Source organism: Fukomys damarensis, unplaced genomic scaffold, assembly GCF_012274545.1.
Source record: "Fukomys damarensis isolate Sample0158 unplaced genomic scaffold, DMR_v1.0_HiC HiC_scaffold_4, whole genome shotgun sequence".
In the NCBI taxonomy this organism is placed as follows: domain Eukaryota; kingdom Metazoa; phylum Chordata; class Mammalia; order Rodentia; family Bathyergidae; genus Fukomys; species Fukomys damarensis.
The window spans coordinates 65,666,288-65,672,287 of record NW_022900916.1 but is presented as its reverse complement, the minus strand read 5'-3'; the positions used below and the strand labels follow the sequence as shown (position 1 = coordinate 65,672,287).

Below are 6,000 nucleotides of genomic sequence, written 5' to 3'. Positions count from 1 at the left end.
CAGCTGCACAAGAAATACTATTAAGAATCAACAAATGGGATTGCATTCAATTAAAAATTGTCTTCACACCAAAGGAAACAACTAACAGGGTGAAGAGACAGCCAACAGACCAGGAAAAATTTTTGACAACTACTCCTCAGACACAGAACTAATATCTAGATCATATAAGGAATTCAAAAATATTAAACTGCCTCACCAAATAAAAAACTCAGTCAAAAAGTGGGACACTGAAATGAATTCTTAGATGAAGAAATGGAAATGGCCAATCAATACATGAAAAAATCTTCAACAACTTTGACCATTAGGGAAGTGAAAAATTAAAACAACACTGAGATTTCATCTTACTCCAGAAAGGATGGCCTTTATCAAGAAATAAAATAACAAATGATGGAGAGGTTGTGGGAGAAAAGACTCTCTGTAATGTAAGTGGAATATAAAATGGCACAACCATTATTGAAATGAGGATTAAGATTCCTCAGCTATGTCTCTGGAGAGCCCAGGGAAGAGGCTGAAGCAGTGGACCCCACTAGGGTGAATCCCAACTGTGCAGTTAAAGCTTCCAGACCCACCCAATCCCACACCTGAGAAAGAACCACCCCAGGGCTGAGGAGCTCATTGAGAATGAGGAGCCTGTGGTGCTAACTGACACAAATCTTGTGTATCTTGCCCTAAAATGGGACCTTGAATACCTACAAAAGAATATTGACAATGGGGAATTTTCTGTGTATACACTTCTAGCACCCACAAGTTCTTGTCTTCTGATGAGAATAAAATGACTAATGTCCAGAATTTTAAGTCAAGTTCCAACAGGGAGAAAATGAAATTTTATGAGTTTGTCAAGAAACTTCAGGATCTACAGCAGTGAGAAGGGAAGAGAAGTTGTACTAATAACAAGTTCTTAATGACACGGCAGGTGGGAAAATTGTCAGGGATTTTTTGGGTTTTAACTACAACTGGACTAATAAGCAATAGGGTAAGTGTGGCTGAGAAACACTGACCTCTAACCCACTGCTGGAAGTACATGCAGCGCCTGGTAACTGTTGTGAACAACAGTTCACAACATGCAAGAGAACTGATTTTCTGAGATAGAAGGTCATAAGCGATGCTTCTTGTTCCTACCAGATCTCTTTGAGTACCTCTACCCACACCCTGTCCATGAACAGAGAAGTGTACTAAATCCTAACTAGAAGAAATTCCCCAATTTCCAAAACGTGGTTGGACATGAAACAATGGTTGGCCTTGGTGATGTTCTTTACATCTCAATGTATTGGTGACATCACAAAGTCATTACTAAATGGCAGCATTGCCATCCTTGTGGACTTCTGGTAAGAGGGGGCTCCCACTCCTAAGAGAACTAGATATTGTTTTGAAAGCTCATCAGAAAGAGGATATAATGAGAAATGTTCAGAAGTTGCTTGGAGAAGCCTTAGGGAACCCATAAAAAGTGAGACCTTGTTGAGCACAATGATCAAGGGCTGATAAAACTAGCCTCACAGGGGTCAAGCCTTCTGGCAGGTGATTGATGTCCCAGCCACCCTTTTCACTGATGAGGACAGGAGACTCCAAGCACTCTTACTGAGTGCTGCACTTGATGGGCTGTATTCTTCCCATGGCTGTGGAGGTAGGTGTTTTGGGGCAAGGTAGAGTGGTTACACTCTACTTCCATTTGGAGGCACATTTTACCTTTGGAATCCCACTGCATCTGGGCTGCAGGGCCACAGCAAGTGTTACTGTTAGGTCGTATGTCCTTTTGCCAGTTTTTGCAGAGTCAGGCTTCAGGCCAAGTGCCCTCAATCACTGCTTCATCTTTCTTTTTCATCATCTTCTTGAACAGTGGGTGAGAGACTCTATATCATGGTCTGGTAGATGTGAAAATGAATTTTTGATTGTTTGGTGGTCAATGAAGGAGTTATTAGTCTGCCATTTGTACGTATTTTTATGGCCTTTCAACTTGAGCACCTTGAGAAGTGGAAACACATCTTCACCATGATATTCAATAACCCTTTGCTTAGTTGCATGCAAGAGGACAGTCTCTCAGGTGACTTCTGGTAGGAGAAGAGCAGATCCACCTTCTTTGTCAATTACACCTTTCATGATAAGATATGCAGTTATCTCAGAATATGTTGCAATATGCTTGAATCATCCGATGAAGACCTGCCCAGTGGCTCCAAAGGATGGGTGGCCTTCAAGGTCAAATCTTTGATGACTTTCAGGTCAAGACCTAATGTACAAAGCCATGTCATTGCCTCCTTGAAGTACAGAGCTTTACCAAAGTCCACTGTGGGAGCCAGGACTGCAGATTTGACTGTGGTGAAGAGTGCAGTAAAAAAATTTTTTTTGCTATGTCTTTAGACTTGAAGAGGTTTTGCATACAAGGTAATAGACCAGGGTAAATGCGGACTCAATGACCTTCATCTTGGCTTCAAACAGGATTTATACACCTGCTTCCATGGCACAGTCACTGCTCCTGTGGGGACACCTCTGTTATGGATGTAGGTTTTGAACTCAGGCATTATGTTATATTTTCCAGGGAACTTAGCTGTCAACATGTTGAGGGTCACAGAGATGGTTTTGCCAAATGTCAAGCTGTTGATTGTTGGCACCTTGAGGAAGGCAAAGCTTGCTTCTTTGAAGGGAGACTTGGGTGATAGAAACACCATGTTCCCCATCAGTTTCTCCTACTACAGAGACAGCAGCACCATAGAAAGTGCTTGCTCTTATTCCCTAGACTAGGTTTGAATTTTGGCTTTACATTTCCCTAACAATGAGGCTGTCAAATTCTCACTTACTGCCTCAGCTTGGATTTCTTAACACATCCCACCACATGGCTATCGGGTGTGAAAAGGTCTCAAGTGAAATAGTCAATTTAGTGCTTGGGACCTACTAAGCGCTCCATAAATGTTAGGTCCTTTTTTCCCAACTCTTTCTCCTTAGGAAATATCTAGTTTGCCCAGCATAAAAATGAGGACCCAGTTGTCCATGTCTTAGTATGAACAATATCAGATTTCCCTTCTTTTCTGGGGTGATATTAGTGACACTGAGGGGGTGCATGAATAGGGAAGAGTCACGGGAGGAGACAGGACTCTACAGTATGGGTCACAGCATGTAGTCCTCTGACCATCTAGTCATTGTGGGTGTGGGATTGAGGTGGCCCAGTGTTCTCAAGAAAGAAGATGGGCGCTGAGTCTTTCAGGGAGAAGCCAGACTAGAAAAGGCACCGAAGAGTTCTGTCCACAGCTCCTTAGGAACAGTGAGCACAGGCAAAAGTTGTGAGAAATGCTGCATTCCAAAAGATGTTGTCCTAAAACATCAAAAATGTTGGTCCACTGAGAAAGGAAGAAAAGAAAAATGGGAATCATAAAGATAGGAAGAGGTGTGAATTACTTTCCCAGCCAAGGAAATATATCGTGCAGTAAAAGGTATGACATAATAAGCATCATAATTTAATGGACTTGTGTGAGGACTTGCAGCTGTGTGCTGCAGAACGTCAACCTAGAATACAAGCAGACAAACTACCTCAACTTGTAATGGAGCCACAAGGTAAGGCTTTGAGGGCCATAAACAGGGGTTCCTGGTCCCTTTAGTTGGTGGCCTAAGCAGCTTTCTGGTTGCTTTTCACCCCGGCCATCTGAGCAGGTACCTCAAAGTAGACAGGGTGACACCAGTTGTCTCCATGATAGATAAGCAAGCATCTTGAATTATGGAGACCTTCTAACAGAGGATAGACATGTAAACATCAGACCCACACCATTAAGCCTCTGTTAAGGAATCCATGCAATTTGCATTTTAAGTTCGTGACATATGGGAGTGAATGTGTTAGAGTAACAGATTTGCTTTCTGATGGCAGCTAGTGTTGAGTATTTATCCTTGAATTTTGCATAGAAATCTTTGTATGTTTTTATTTAGTTTTGGAACCTTTATGATGATATACAATATGCTGTATTATGAAATTAACTAGTGGGAGACAGAATTAAGAGGAGAGGAAGGTTTGTTTTGGTTAGATGAATGAAATAATGAACTCTGATATATCAACCTTGTAAATTCCATTTAAATGTTTAAAGGACTTTAAATGTAATAGATCATACATTAAAATTCAAGCCTTGTTTTATAAGCAAAACAATAGGATTTGTAAGTCAAATCTTAGAGTTTAGAAAAGAACTATGATTTTAAATTTATAACTTTGAAAAATTGAATATATTATTAAAGCCAACAATGATTCCTCAAAAGCTAAAATTAGAAATTTCATTTGATCCAACAATCCCTTTCCCAGATATCATCCCAAAAGCGTTAAAGACATTATACTACAGTGTTACCTGCCTACCTATATTTATATCAGCACAATTTATAACAGTTAAATGATGAAAGTAGCTTATGTATGCAGCAAAAGAGTGGTAAAGGAAGTGTTAACATATAATGTACTAATACTCTTTCATAAAGAAGATAAACCATAATGTTAAGTGAAATAAATCAGACATACAAGCTTAAATATCACATGGTGTCTCTTACATGAGAAACCAAAAATATAAATAAACAATAAAATGAAAGTCAGATAATAGTAAATAGCGAGACAGATCTGTTGCAAAAAGGGAGGGGACCAAGAGATCGAGGGAGGTGGGAGGGAGAGGAAGGGCAGAAGATATTAAGATGTATTATGTACACATATCAAATTGTCAAGAGTAATGTAATTATTATGTACTACTGGCAAACACCAATAAAAGAAACTTGAAAAAATAAAAAATAAAATGCCAGTCAAAGGCTAATTACCTTAAAGGGCTCAGAGTTAATTAAATAATGTATGGGAACTTTATAGTGCAGTTCCCAAAGTATTATATACATGCAATAAATGCTGTTTAGTACTTTGTTGGTGGTGCTTTAAAAATAAAATGAAATCAACAGTGTGTGTACTATATGGATCAGTTATTACTAATATTTGCCTAATCATGTGTAATACACTGAACATATTTCTATTAACAGGGTTCACAATACAAAATTTTTATGCAGAATTACTCATCAATTGTTTCTTAAGATGTAAACATTTCTTTTAGAGATAATAATATGAGACTATTTTTAAGAGTCTGGCTTAAGTATTCTATCTGGAAATTTTGTATGTGATTCAGACTGACCTTGAATTCACTATGTAGTACAGTATGCCACCAAACCCACAGTAATCCTGCCTCAGCCTCCTGAGGGCTGGGATTACAGGGGTGTGCCACCACTCCTGGCTTTGGACTTTTGAAAGGCATTGCACATATCTGATTTTCTGTTAGAAGGCGGAGCCTGGTAGTTGGTGAGCAACTGCTGGCACAACCTAGAAGTAGATATCCTTGTTTCTGGCTCCTCCCTTTCTCCTCTGCTTCCGGACTACCAAGGGTTGAGAACCCTCTTCCCTGCTGACCCCTCTGCCAGCCTGTTCTTACAGCTTGAGCCAGCTGACCACACCACAGGCTGACACGCACCAAAACAAACCTCTTCCTCTTTAAGTTTCAAGTTTTATAAAGATATGTATAAACAAAACTGCTAGTAATTAAAAATATATAAATGAATATTTATAAATACAAAAAGAATGAATATTTGTATTATGCATATGGGTCAATGATTTTTTTTTCTCACTGAGTTTATCAGTACATTTTAGATATACAATACAGTTACATTCATCATTGGGATCTTATACCTTTACATGACAGGTCTTGGTTCTCATTTTTTTCCCATATCCCTGCCCTCCCTTCACTCCCTCTACCCTTCCCTATTTACAAAAACTTTGTTTCCATTTTTTCATTTTCTCATATTTTTTCTTTTCCCTTATTTCCTTTTCCATACCCTACCCACTTCCCCTACATCTTTAACCCTTTTTTTCCTATTCACATTGTCAATTACACCATTAGGATCTTATTTATCATTATAGTTTTTCACACCTGAGAAACTATTCGGTATTTATACACGTATGACTTATTTCACTTAAAAGTATGGCCTCAATATGCATCCATTTTCCCATGAATGACT

The 6,000-nt window shown here is 39.0% G+C and overlaps 1 pseudogene; it reads left to right on the top strand.

Annotated features, from left to right (window-relative positions):
• Positions 1-387: 387 nt before the first annotated feature.
• On the top strand, positions 388-1,558 carry LOC104852092 (annotated as a pseudogene).
• The last annotated feature ends 4,442 nt before the right edge of the window (positions 1,559-6,000 follow it).